General features: G+C 42.6%; 1 protein-coding gene across 2 annotated transcripts in view; it reads left to right on the plus strand.

Annotated features, from left to right (window-relative positions):
* The window catches only part of AHNAK2 (AHNAK nucleoprotein 2), a 134,726-nt gene that overhangs the window by 33,308 nt on the left and 87,473 nt on the right, over window positions 1-13,945 (plus strand). The window contains exon 1 of one of the 2 annotated variants that reach the window (XM_060754754.2): window positions 12,299-12,344. The exons of the other annotated variant lie outside the window; for it this stretch is intronic. The gene's annotated coding sequence lies outside the window, so the exon portion shown is untranslated. Of the gene's footprint in view, window positions 1-12,298; window positions 12,345-13,945 lie in introns of those variants that run through there. 2 annotated transcript variants of the gene reach the window in all.

Here is a 13,945-nt window from a genome sequence, read left to right on the forward strand (position 1 = left end):
GGCTGCGGGTATGTTTCAGAAGACCAGTCATTACCCAAGAAAGGTACTGAATTCACAATGACCCTCCTCCCAAAAGAAAAAGACACGTGAAGATGTGTCCTGACTTTTCTCCTTGAGTTAAAAACTGTGTACAATAATCTTCACCTCTATAATTTATTCTCACAACAGCCCTGCAAGGTAGATTACTGGATTAGTTGAAATGGAACAGAAAAGACACAGTCCTTTTATAGGGTATCTAAAGTGAGAACTTTATCACACAAGGCTGCTAAAGCAGAACTGCAGCAGTATTAAGGCGACTGCTGAAGGGGCTTACCACACAACATCATGGATGATCCATAGTCAGATTGTGTTGGATTGTCTTTTCATTGATGATGTTATGAATAACATTTCAATAACCTTATTGCAATTTTCCAGTCAGAGAAAGTGTATCAGAACTTTTACAGAACTTTTACAAAAAGAATGGCATTGGACATACAGATTCTATGTAACTATATTGGAGACCCAAACCTACAGTTACATTGGCTAACAAACAAACAAAGGGGAATTACATTTTTATTGAGCATTCACACTTCACTTCACTTCAGTTCACTTAGGTGATCCCTCGTTGTCCGAGTAGGATTGTCTTCCAAGATCAGTGTACTGCCAGTGGGTCCGTAGGTGACTGTGGAGCCGTATTCTTGATCTGCATGTTCTCCCACAGTGAGGGCATTGGTTTCCAGGTGGAAGGCAGTTCCGGTCGGGGTTGGCTTGACACACCTTCCTCTTGGAACATTTATTTCTTTCACCCTCCATTCATGCCTCTTTAAATTCTACAGCATTGCTGGTCACAGCTGACCTCATAGAATCATAGAATCATAGAATCATAGAATCATAGAGTTGGAAGAGACCTCATGGGCCATCCAGTCCAACCCCCTGCCAAGAAGCAGGAATATTGCATTCAAATCACCCCTGACAAATGGCCATCCAGCCTCTGCTTAAAAGCTTCCAAAGAAGGAGCCTCCACCACACTCCGGGGCAGAGAGTTCCACTGCTGAACGGCTCTCACAGTCAGGAAGTTCTTCCTAATGTTCAGATGGAATCTCCTCTCTTGTAGTTTGAAGCACTCCAGCTGAAGCACTCAAGGGCCAGGGCTTCCCAGTTCTCAGTGTCTATGCCAAGAGTTTTTAAGGTTGCCTTTGAGCCCATATTTAAATTTCTTTTCCTGCCAACCAACGTTCTACTTTCCATTCTTGAGTTTGGAGTAGAGCAACTGCTTTGGGAGACAGTGGTTGGGCATTCGGACAACGTGGCCGGTCCAGCAGAGTCGATGGCGGAGGACCATCACTTCATTGCTGGTGGTCTTTGCATCTTCCAGGACATTGACATTTGTCAGCTTGTCTTCCCAAGAGATTTGCAGGATTTTTCGGAGGCAATGCTGATGGAGTTCTTCTAGGAGTTGCATGTGACGTCTGTAGATAGTCCACGTCTCACAGGTGTATAGCAGAATTGGGAGGACAATAGTGTTATAAACTTGGTCTCCCTACATATGTCCCAGTCCTCAAACACTCTCTGCTTCATTTGGAAAAATGCTGCACTCACAGAGCTCAGGCGGTGTTGTATTTCGGTGTCGATTTTGACTTTGGTGGAGAGGGCTGCCAAGGTAGCGGAAATGGTCAACATTTTCCTAATGTTTCACCATTAAGCTGTATTTGACACACATATACATGAATCCTCCTCTTTCATACATCACCATTTCTCCACTCTTCCTCCTTAGGCCAGACCACTTCCTTGCAAATCTGCCAAAGCATAGTTCCCAAAACTTCTAAAATGCTTCTAAAATGGCAAAGATCAGATCCCTGTTTTCCATACAACAGAACCTGACTCCTTGCACAAAATCCAAGACTCCAAAATCACACTCCTTCCTCTTCTCTTGAGAAAAGGGGCATACACCAACTCTGTCCTTCCCATGGACCAGAGCATGGTGGGCGGGCCATACTCCTGTGGTCTACCACCATTTTTGAAATGTTAGAAGGTCTGTTTATAGCAATATTTTGCTGATGTGGTCCCAAAGTTGTAAATAATTATTTAGTTGAAATTATCTTGAGTCTTCACCTCCTGACATAGATATTTGTCTTCAGGTAACAAACCACTGTGTTCTGGGTTTGACTTTAAAGAGCATTGTCTTTGACTAATGTAAACAGAGATTATTTCCTTTAGAGTTAATCCGTGTTCTGGTCAGCAAATGTTGACAGATATAAACATTTCTCTTATCACTGTCACAGTTCCTATCACAGTATTATGGTAGGTCAACCATTTCAGTTCTCATTAGCAACTTTTAATTTCAGTTCCTGCAAGCATAGAATCATAGAATCAAAGAGTTGGAAGAGACCTCATGGGCCATCCAGTCCAACCCCCTGCCAAGAAGCAGGAATATTGCATTCAAATCACCCCTGGCAGATGGCCATCCAGCCTCTGTTTAAAAGCTTCCAAAGAAGGAGTCTCCACCACACTCCGGGGCAGAGAGTTCCACTGCTGAACGGCTCTCACAGTCAGGAAGTTCTTCCTCATGTTCAGATGGAATCTCCTCTCTTGTAGTTTGAAGCCATTGTTCCGCGTCCTAGTCTTCAAGGAAGCAGAAAACAAGCTTGCTCCCTCCTCCCTGTGGCTTCCTCTCACATATTTATACATGGCTATCATATCCCCTCTCAGCCTTCTCTTCCTCAGGCTAAACATGCCCAGCTCCTTAAGCTGCTCCTCATAGGGCTTGTTCTCCAGACCTTTTATCATTTTAGTCGCTCTCCTCTGGACACATTCCAGCTTGTCAATATCTCTCTTGAATTGTGGTGCCCAGAATTGGACACAATATTCCAGATGTGGTCTAACCAAAACAGAATAGAGGGGTAGCATTACTTCCCTAGATCTAGACACTATGCTCTATTGATGCAGGCCAAAATCCCATTGGCTTTTTTTGCCGCCACATCACATTGTTGGCTCATGTTTAACTTGTTGTCCACGAGGACTCCCAAGATCTTTTTCACACGTACTGCTCTCGAGCCAGGCATCCCCCATTCTGTATCTTTGCATTTCGTTTTTCCTGCCAAAGTGGAGTATCTTGCATTTGTCACTGTTGAACTTCATTTTGTTAATTTTGGCCCATATCTCTAATCTGTCAAGATCGTTTTGAATCGTCCATTTAACCAATTACAGATCCACCTCACCGTAGTTTTGCCTAGCCCACATTTGCCTAGCCCACAAGCAGGTAGTAAATGATTTAGAATGGCATCTTCAGCCAAATTGGGCCTCATCCATACACCTTTAATACATTCCATTCAAACCATATACCATATTGAATCCACATTTATCAAATCCGCACATCATTTTAATGTGACAATGGGGAAAAATTCATTAATGAATCCAATATTACTGTTGTTCTGTCACTCTTTAATAATTTCCTTCTGCTGCAATCCTGATATTGTGAAGCAGAGGAAGATCTTTCAAGAGCTCCAAAATTGCAACTACACAGTTGCAGCAAAATAGTGGGAAAATAAAGAAAAATAGAAAAAAAACCCATAGTGGGCATGTGGTAGGTAGGACAAACACTGATAAGAAGCAAGACTGTGTGATAGACTGGGGCAATTCACATCAGCAAAGTGCCAGCATTGCACAATTACCCCAAAGTGTGAAAGAGATCGTTTCAATAGCAAAATGGTTCTGTTTACTAAAAAAATAAGATTGGGGTTTTGATAAAATCCCTAACTGTTTGGCAGGGCTTGGCGTGTCAGGCAAGGAATAAAATGAAAGGCATTTTGTTCCAAATCAGGTATCAGGAATGGCATCTGCCATTCCAGGAGCTGTCAAATGATGCCAAGTGTTCCTGCTGTGTTTGAGCATTAACGGTTTGCCTTTGGGGCCATTTGACTGGGACGGGATGGAATACATGCTTAGTTTCTACACAGCAGAGATTCCTTTTGGCTGGATCACAAGCATACAGGATTCGTGCTTTTTGCCAAATGCCTCTTGCAGCCAGCAAGCCAAAATCCTATCTGAGACTCTTTGAAGTTTTCTGCTAAAAGGCGGTGTCAAGAGGCCAAGAGGCAAATGCCTCAGGTAGGACAGCTGGCCTCTTTGCTAATCAGCAGACATTCCAGACTCTTGGCTTCTCCAGCACAGAGAAGGTTAGTTTCTGTATCCATGAAGGCAGCTCTCTTCTCTGGACAGAAGCCCGGAGTTGGATTTCCCCCCTACAAACTGATCTTTTCACACGTTCTCCAAAGCAATAATGAAATCAGAAAATTTAAATTAAGTCCTTCAAAGTTTTAAAGAGGAGTTGTACATGAACCAACAATGTGATGCAGCGGCAAAAAAAGCCAATGGGATTTTTGCCTGTATCTATAGGAGTATAGTGTCTACATCCAGGGAAGTCATGCTACCCCTCTATTCCGCCTTGGTTAGACCATACCTGGAACACTGTGTCCAATACTGGGCACCACAATTGAAGGCAGATGTTGACAAGCTGGAATGTGAGCAGAGGAGGGCAACTAAAATAATCAAGGGTCTGGAGAACAAGCCCTATGAGGAGCAGCTTAAAGAGCTGGGCATGTTTAGCCTGAAGAAGAGAAGGCTGAGAGGAGACATTATAGCCATGTATAAATACGTGAGAGGAAGTCATAGGGAGGAGGGAGCAAGCTTGTTTTCTGCTGCCCTGGAGACTAGGATGCAGGACAGCAGCTTCAAACTATAAGAAAGGAGATTCCATCTGAACATTAGGAAGTACTTCCTGACTGTGAGAGCTGTTCAGCAGTGGAACTCTCTGCCCCGGAGTGTGGTGGAGGCTCCTTCTTTGGAGGCTTTTAAAAAGAGGCTGGGTGGCCATCTGTCGAGGGTGCTTTGAATGCAATTTTCCTGCTTTTTGGCAGGGGGTTGGACTGGATGGCCCATGAGGTCTCTTCTGACTCTATGATACTATGATTCCAAGAGTAAAGAACTGGGAGAACCACCTCTGAGTGTTACTTGTGGAAGAAAATTCTATGAAATACATAGAGTTGCAGGCAATTTGAAGACGCTCTGTCTCCATATGTTTGTGCAAGCAAGGCAGGGAAGCCAGGTTTATGGACCCTTAATTCTTGTTGTGTTCATAGTTGTGTGCCTTCAGGTCATTTCTGACTTTTACATCTGAAGGCAAGCCTATCATTGGGCTTTCTCAGCGAGATTTGCTCAGATATGTTTGCCTTTGCCTTCCTCTGAGACTGAAATAATGTGACTTGCCCATGCTCACCCAGTGGATATCCATGGCTCAGGCATGTAGCCGGGGGGGGGGGTGCTTGAGGGGCTTCAGCCCCCCCCCCCTAATTCTCAGGGTGGTCCGTGAGAAGGCCTTAAAGGTACATTATTTAAACTGTTATGTTTATTCATATCATGATCTGATCACCATGCTCAATATATCCCATATGCATGGGGCTATTGGGAGAACGGTGCAAAAGGTTTGCTATGGTAGATCCTCAGCCCCCCCTCCCCCTTTGAATCAAGCTCAGCACCCCCCGAATCAAAATCCTGGCTATGGGCCTGCCATGGCTGAGCAGATATTTGAACCCTGGTGTCCACAATTAAAGTCAAATTACTATACCACACTAGTTCTCTATGGATACCATATATATATATATATATATATACCTTCAAATCACTTCTCTACCTATGGCAACCCTATGAATTTCATTGAGCTTTCTTATGCAAAGAATACTCAAAGGTAGTTTTCCTCTGAAATACAGAGTACAGTACTTGAGATTAATTGGCCATCACCCTTTCAAGAACTAACCATAGGTGACCCTGCTTAGCTTCCAAAATCATAGAATAATAGAATTATAGAATTAGAAGAGATGTCATGGGCCATCCAATACAAACTCCTGCTAAGAAACAGGAAAATCACATTCAAAGCACCCCCGACAGATGGCCATCCAGCCTCTGTTTAAAAGAAGGAGCCTCCACCACATTCTAGGGCAGAGAGTTCCACTGCTGAACAGCTCTCACAGTCAGGATGTTCTGACAGATAGAATCTGGTGCTTTTATGGCAGTGTTTCTCAACCTTCCCAATGCCACAACCTCTTAATACAGTTCCTCATGTTGTAGTGACCCCCAACCATAAAATTATTTTCGTTGCTACTTCATAACGGTAATTTTGCTACTGTTATGAATCAAAATGTAAATATCAGAGATGCAGGACGTATTTGCTATTTGATCTTTAAATCCTTGTATCATGTCAGCTTTTCCAGTTGCTTCTCATCAATCTGTTGTCGCCTAGCATTGCAACATCGACGATCCATACTTTGTTTTTTTCCCACAATCATGAGGTCAGGAGTATTGTGTTCCAAAATTATTATTATTATTATTATTATTATTATTATTATTATTTTACCTGTGCTTCCTCACAGTTTGAGGTGGGGTACAACACAGTTTAAAACCCCCAGTAAAATGCATTACCATTAAAATGCATATAATAAAATATACAGTATAACACTTAAAACATGATACCAATAGAATGAAAATTTAAAATTCACTAAAAAACAGCATTCCTAAAAACTATACATGGTCTTGCACACATTTGCCTTGGATATATTGCAATTCTTAGAACAGAAGGGGAAGAGGGAAAGGAATTGAGAAATTATAGGCTGAACTCTAGAATGCTTGCCATGACATGAAACACACGTATTTCACAGAAGAGTATAACCCCCTCCCCCTTTCCTATTGTCTTTCATTGCCTTATGTCCTGCTGTGATGCATCGCCAAATCAAATCCCAACACAATCTTTCCACTTTACATGAATTCCAATTATCTCTTGTTTCCCTCCTGTGCTTTGGGAGAGGTGAAGTCTGGAACTATCCTGACTCCTTTGAAATTGTTTTCCTAAGAATTGTTTGCTCCTGGTGCTGTATCAAGTGGTTAATCTTGTGTTTTCCCTCCCCTTCCCCAAAGGAGAAATCACTAGAGGCAAACTAAACTCGAACAAACCAGTTCCTGCTAACGCACCGCAACATTTCTCACTTATTAGTGCATTGGATGAATGGTCAACACACCCTGACCTAGAGTCATGATAATATCCAAAGTGAATGCAAAAGCCTGATTCCTGGTTCTTGGTGTTAATTGTACATGAATATTCCAAAGCACAAGATAATTCAGACTTCAAAAATTGCAGGACAAAGTCCATAGTTTCTGAAATATTATAAAAAGGAATTATGCATTGAGGCTACAGCCATCAATGCCCGGCTACTGTTGATGACTGTTTCCAAGGTTACCCTGAATTATGGATATGGGTTCAGATAATATATTTATTTGAAATTAAATGCCAATTTTTAATTCTTATCAACTTTCTCATGCGATTTGTATGATTGTTGAATCACAGGGTGGGATAGAAATAAAGTTTTATTTACTTATTTACTTGCTTTGGATGCAATTTAACCTGAACGTGTTTGATTGTAATGCAAGTGTGCTGAGCAAATGTGCAAATTAAAATCCACTTGTTTTCATATTTACACATTTCTAAATGATGCAATATGGTTCTCCAGTCAAAACCCACAAACAGAATATGGCACAACATGCACAGAATTGCATTTTGAGATTGTAAATAATGTATAAACAGAAATCATATTGAGGAGAATTGCTTTCAAGGTTAAGGAATTTGAGCTGAGAAATGCTACTTTTCACATTGCGGTTTTAATGCCTTCCTCTCTCTCCCTCTCCATGTTGTCCAAGGGATTCTAGGAAATTTTTCTTTAAAAAAAGAATTTTTCAAAGCTCTGGAAATTTTTATAATAGTTAAAACTGTGCCCGTTGATATAATAAGCACAGAGAACAATGTATGGGGGATTCTGGAAGATGTCAGGGGTGATTTGAATGCAATATTCCTGCTTTTTGGCACAGGGTTGGACTGGATGGTCCATGAGTTCTCTTCCAACTCTTTGATTCTATGATTCTATGCAGACCAAACAGATAACTTTCCCAAAGTTTTTGTCGAAGGCTTTCATGGCTGGAATCACTGGGCTGTAGGTTTTTCCGGGCTATATGGCCATGTTCTAGAGGCATTTTCTCCTGACGTTTCGCCTGCATCTATGGCAAGCATCCTCAGAGGTAGTGAGGATGCTACCTCTGAGGATGCTTGCCATAGATGCAGGCGAAACGTCAGGAGAAAATGCCTCTAGAACATGGCCACATAAGCCCGGAAAAACCTACAACAACCCAACTTTCCCATACTCTGCTATTAACATTATATATGAAAAAAACAATTTGTTACAAGTTATTTTTAGATTACTTCAAAAACCTTTAGAACACACTGACAGAAAACTAGGGAACATTCTGTTGAACATGCCTCTAAAAGGCTTTTAGATCCAGAGAATAGAGAATACTTCTCTATTCTGCCTTGGTCAGACCACATCTGGAACACTGTGTCCAATTCTCGGCATCACAATCAAAGGGAGATGTTGACAAGGTGGAATGTGTCCAGAGGAAGGCAACTCAAATGATCAAGGGTCTGAAGAACAAGCCCAGCAAAAGTATGATAGCTGGGATGCTATGCTGGTTGTGCTTCGTGGGTCAAAATTCATGTGCGCGAGATAGCGCAGCGAGTGAGAGAGGCAGCTGCGAGGGAGGGATGATGAGGGGGTCTACAGCTCACATGTCCTGCCCTCCCAGAGCCCTGGCTCCTCCACTGTCAGAAAGCAGGTGGGGGAAAGCAGAAGAAGAGGCAAAAGGGGAGGGAATCCAGTTCCTGCCACTCTGTTCTTACTAGGGCCTTGTAAAAACCTTCCTCAACCACCAGCACACTTTCCGCCTAGCAGCTGGGAACAGTCCACGTGGACTTCCCTTCATTAATTCTGATGTGCATTGCGCAACTAGCAAAGGGTTTGTAGGGCCCCAGCTATCATACTTTTGCCACAAGCTCTATGAGGAATGGCTTAAAGACCTGGGCATGTTTAGCCTGCAGAAGAGAATGCTGAGAGAAGACATGATAGCCATATATAAATAAATGAGGGGAAGTCATAGGGAGGAGGGAGCAGGCTTGTTTTCTGCTGCCCTGGAGACTAGGATGCAGAACAATGGCTTCAAACTAACGAAAAAGGACATTCCACCTGAACACTGACCGTGAGAGCTGTTTAGCAGTGGAACTCTCTGCCCCAGAGTGTGGTGGAGGCTCTTTCTTTGGAGGCTTTTAAGCAGAGACTGGATGGCCATCTGTCAAGGGTGCTTTGAATGCCATTTTCCTGCTTCTTGGCGGCGGGGGGGGGGGGGGGGGTTGGACAGGGTAGCCTACAAAGTCTCTTCCAGTTCTGTGATTCTATAATTCTATGATTCTAGAAACATAACTTGAAAATGCAATTAGAAATGTTACTTAATGGAACAAAACAGAAAACTTACAAAACAGAACTCAGTTAGTTCATTTGCTTAAAAATAGTAAATTGCCACAGATAATCACTTCCTTGTAACTCATTACTTGCTGTCTTTGATTCATACAATTCTGCAAATAGTGCAATCATTCCACATGTCTACAAGAGGTAGGTTCCATCAAAGGGATTTACTCATAGAAAGATGTAACTTAGGATAGAAGCTTTACTTGAGTCATAGAAAGTATTGTCAATCCTCTGTATTCCTGAGTTTAAGAGTGCAGTACAGTCCATTTTTTTTTTAAAAAAAACTACTATATTTTTTTAACCAAAGAGAACACCTCTCTAGAAATGTTTCCAGGTGACTCAACTAGCTTGGCACATTATTCCATCTTCCCCATCCTCCAAACATCAAAGGGGTTCACCCTGGCCTCCAAACATCAAAGGGGTTATTCCAAAGTAAAACAGTTTTTGGAGCAATCAGACCTCCACATTTTCAGGTTTGACGTTTTTCAGGGTTATTTGCAGATTCACATGGTATTTCTAGGAATCTCTGATTCCTCCAGTACGACTATACAGTCAACTTCCGCTGAAGGACCTAAAGATTTCTAGAGAGGCCATAATTATCAAATTAATCAATAATCAAATCTGCAAAAGTTAAATTCACAGATATGAAGTGCAGACTGTACTACAGATTAGAGAGATGGGACAAAACTAACAAAATGAAGTTCGACAGTGACAAATGCAAGATACTCCACTTTGGCAGGAAAAACGAAATGCAAAGATACAGAATGGGGGACAATGCCTGGCTTGAGAGCAGTACGTGTGAAAAAGATCTTGGAGTCCTTGTGGACAACAAGTTAAACATGAGCCAACAATGTGATGTGGCGGCAAAAAAAGCCAATGGGATTTTGGCCTGCATCAATAGGAGCATAGTGTCTAGATCTAGGGAAATAATGCTACCCCTCTATTCCGCTTTGGTTAGACCACACCTGGAATATTGTGTCCAATTCTGGCCACCACTATTAAAGAGAGATATTGACAAGCTGGAATGTGTCCAGAGGAGGGCAACTAAAATGATCAAGGGTCTGGAGAACAAGCCCTATGAGGAGCGGCTTAAAGAGCTGGGCATGTTTAGCCTGAAGAAGAGAAGGCTGAGAGGAGATATGATAGCCATGTATAAATATGTGAGAGGAAGCCACAGGGAGGAGGGAGCAAGCTTGTTTTCTGCTTCCCTGGAGACTAGGACACAAAACAATGGCTTCCAACTACAAGAAAGGAGATTCCATCTGAACATGAGGAAGAACTTCCTGACTGTGAGAGCCATTTAGCAGTGGAACTCTCTGCCCCGGAGTGTGGTGGAGGCTCCTTCTTTGGAAGCTTTTAAACAGAGGCTGGATGGCCATCTGTCGGGGGTGATTTGAATGCAATATTCCTGCTTCTTGGCAGGGGGTTGGACTGGATGGCCCACGAGGTCTCTTCCAACTCTTTGATTCTATGATTCTATGGGCAGTTTTGTGATTTAGGTTAGTACTACGTGATTTAGGAAAGTACTGTGGTTAAGAAGGCTCAGAGCAGACATAATAGCCATGTCTAAATATTTTAAAGGATATCACATTGAGGAAGGGGCATACTGGTTTTCTGCTGCTCTGGAGATCAGGACATGGAGCAATGGGATCAAACTGCCACAAAAGAGATTCCGTGTGAATAGTAAGAAGAACATCCTGATGGCAAGAGCTTCACGGCAGTGTAATGTGCTTCAGAGTTAGATGGAATCCCTCTCTCTCTGGAGGTTTTCAAGCAGATGCTGCATGGCCATCTGTCAGGGGTGCTTTGATTGTGTATTTCTGCGTGTCAGGGGGTTGGATTGGATGGCCCTTGTGGTCTCTTCCAAGTTGATGACTCTATGATTCTAAGGAATTTGCTAGTGGGGCTAGGCTGATCTGGATGCTTTTCTTATTGTTCTTGGCTCATTCTAATCCTGGCAAGAATTGTCCGAAACTCACATGTCGCCAGTTCATATGATGCTTATCAGTTGTGGCCACACCCTGAAAACCTCAGTGCTCCACTGCTGTTGCTGAACCCATATGTATGTAAACTTCACAAGGCTTTGGGCCATGTGATTCATGACTCACGCACACCCCCATATCCACATGGGGTTTGCAACAGCAAAAGTATGCTTTGTGAACTTGGCAACATCAGGGTAATCACAAACACATCTCCAAAAAGTAACCTACTACAGCAAACCTTTACCCTAAGACCATTTGGGCTAAAAGAATAAATTTGGTCACACGCTGGACCAGGGTGTGTGTCTGTGGCATACTCATCTATGTGTGTGTTCTCCAGCGTGTGTGAGATGCGTGTAATGACTCACTACCCTGAGGCAAAATTGGAAGCAAATCTCAGGAAGAGGGATGTTTGTTTTGCATTTTTCACTTCCAAAGTGTCTGTCCGCAGGAGGAAAACTCCAGTTTCTCTCTCTCTTTCGTACTCCACCCCTGTATTCACATGGGTGCTCACAAACAAACATAGAAAGTAAGCTCCTAGACAAAGCCAGAATGGGAATCCAGCCTTCTTCATGGCTGTGGGCGTGAGTCAGATGCACAACACTCAGCTAAAGCCATGTAGTCGCTCCAACCCGGAATGAAGCAGTCCAGCTGTTGCTTGCCTGCAAGAAAGGATTGGATTTCACTGACTGTGTCGAGCTGTAACTTCACACAACTGAGCCCAGAGTGTGGCAGCAAAACTCCTTGCCTAGGGAGTGGGGCGGGACACAGGGGAGGGGATACTATCCTATTTTCTTCTATCTTTTTTTCTGACTGCATGGGCGGACCTCTCCACTCTCAGCCTGACTTAGGCATCAGGAGTTTTCGTTTTTGCTGAAATTCTGCACCAGTTGTTTGCCAAGGAGAAAAGAGAGAGTCAGATCCCAGATCTGGCAGACTTGATCTCTGAGCACTTCAGAGCCACTTTTCCAAACTTGTTGGTTGCCTTTGGGTAAGTCTCCTTTACCCTCTCTTAGTGGGATTTTATTATAGTTTAACATGAGCAGCCCTAATATTTGCAGAGAATTGTAGCTGTGGGTGTGTGGTACTTTGAAAAAAGACTGCATCTGGGAGCAGAAGGTGCTCCAGAGAAGGCATTTATGTGATGGGCAAAATAGATACATACAGTAGATTGCACACCCACCTTTATGACTGCGCTGGGAAGGTAAACTTTGCAAAAACAAAAACAAAAAACACCTCATGGATGTGAAGTTTGCTTTTTTGAGTTACTTCTTGGTGAGATAGAGTTGATTTTAAAGTTTTCACCGTGGATGCAGGAATTGATGAGCAATTTGAATTGTAAATCTAGAAATATGAGGTGAAGGCAAATGTAAGAGAGGTCCATATCTCTCAGGTATGTTTCTACCCGAACTTAGAATGAGCTTGCAGCCAGATCTGATTCATGTTGGCTCGGAAAAACTGAATCCCACCAAGTTGGTAGCATAGGTTTGTATAGACTTACATCTACAAAGGCTTATACTACAAGCTTTTCTCAGTATCAAAGGTGCTACAAGATCCTTTTGCATTCCGATCCAGACTAGCATAGTATGCCTTTCAGTCCCACCAAATTCATTGGGATTTTCTCCCAGGAAAGCATACACAGGATTGGGGCCACTACAGGGGTGACTTCTGCAAGTTGGTAAGACTATCCAGCTCTATGTATTTAGAATATATGCTCCCTGGAGTGATGAAAGATCTCTGTTGTCACAGAATTCATCTTTCTTCAACCACATATTTTGCCTTATCATGCTTCATTTGTGACTGATTTTTGGAAGGTAATGACAGATTGAATTTGCAAATCTGAAGCATATGCTTCTGAGGAAATCCCTTTGTGGAAGGGAAGATATTAATTGCAGGGAATGTATATTCCCCTACATATCTAACTGATCAATGGGTGAGGATATCAATGTGGAATTAGACAGGGAGGGTTTGGTCTACATAACACCTGGTTTCTACACTCTGTGTTTGTATGGCTTGACTTACAAAATTGTTTTTAAGCACTGACTCTCTAAAAGAATTGTAATTCAAAATCAAGCTTGACTTCTACAGATTACATACATGGTTTGGTGCCATTTGCATAATCCTTTCCCAATCACCTTTGTAAACAAGATGCAATGTGCAATCCTGCTTCTAGCTGAACAAAACAAAAGTTTCCAAATGTGTCATACAGGTTGATAGACAGTTGCAGTTATCTGCCTTCAAGTGACTTCCAACTTATGGAGACCTTAAGGGAACACTATCACTGGGTTTTCTTGTCAAGATTCTGTTCGAGAGGGGTGTGCCTTTTCCTTTCTCTGAGGCCAAGAGAATATAGTTTGCCCAAAGCCACCGAATAAGTTTCCATGTCCAAGTGAGAACTCCATCCCTGGCATTGGAGGCCCTAGAGATTTCAAGAGGGATATCCTCTTTAGGAACTTGCTGGATCCTCCAATGTAACTTTGAAGTAACTTCCAGGGAATACATATTATAGAATTGCCTGGAAAACCTAGAAAATGCCTAGAGATACCATTCATTCCTCTAGGCCAGTGGTTCTCAACCTGGGGTCCCCAGATG

This window comes from Anolis sagrei, chromosome 1, assembly GCF_037176765.1.
Source record: "Anolis sagrei isolate rAnoSag1 chromosome 1, rAnoSag1.mat, whole genome shotgun sequence".
Taxonomy (NCBI): Eukaryota; Metazoa; Chordata; class Lepidosauria; order Squamata; family Dactyloidae; genus Anolis; species Anolis sagrei.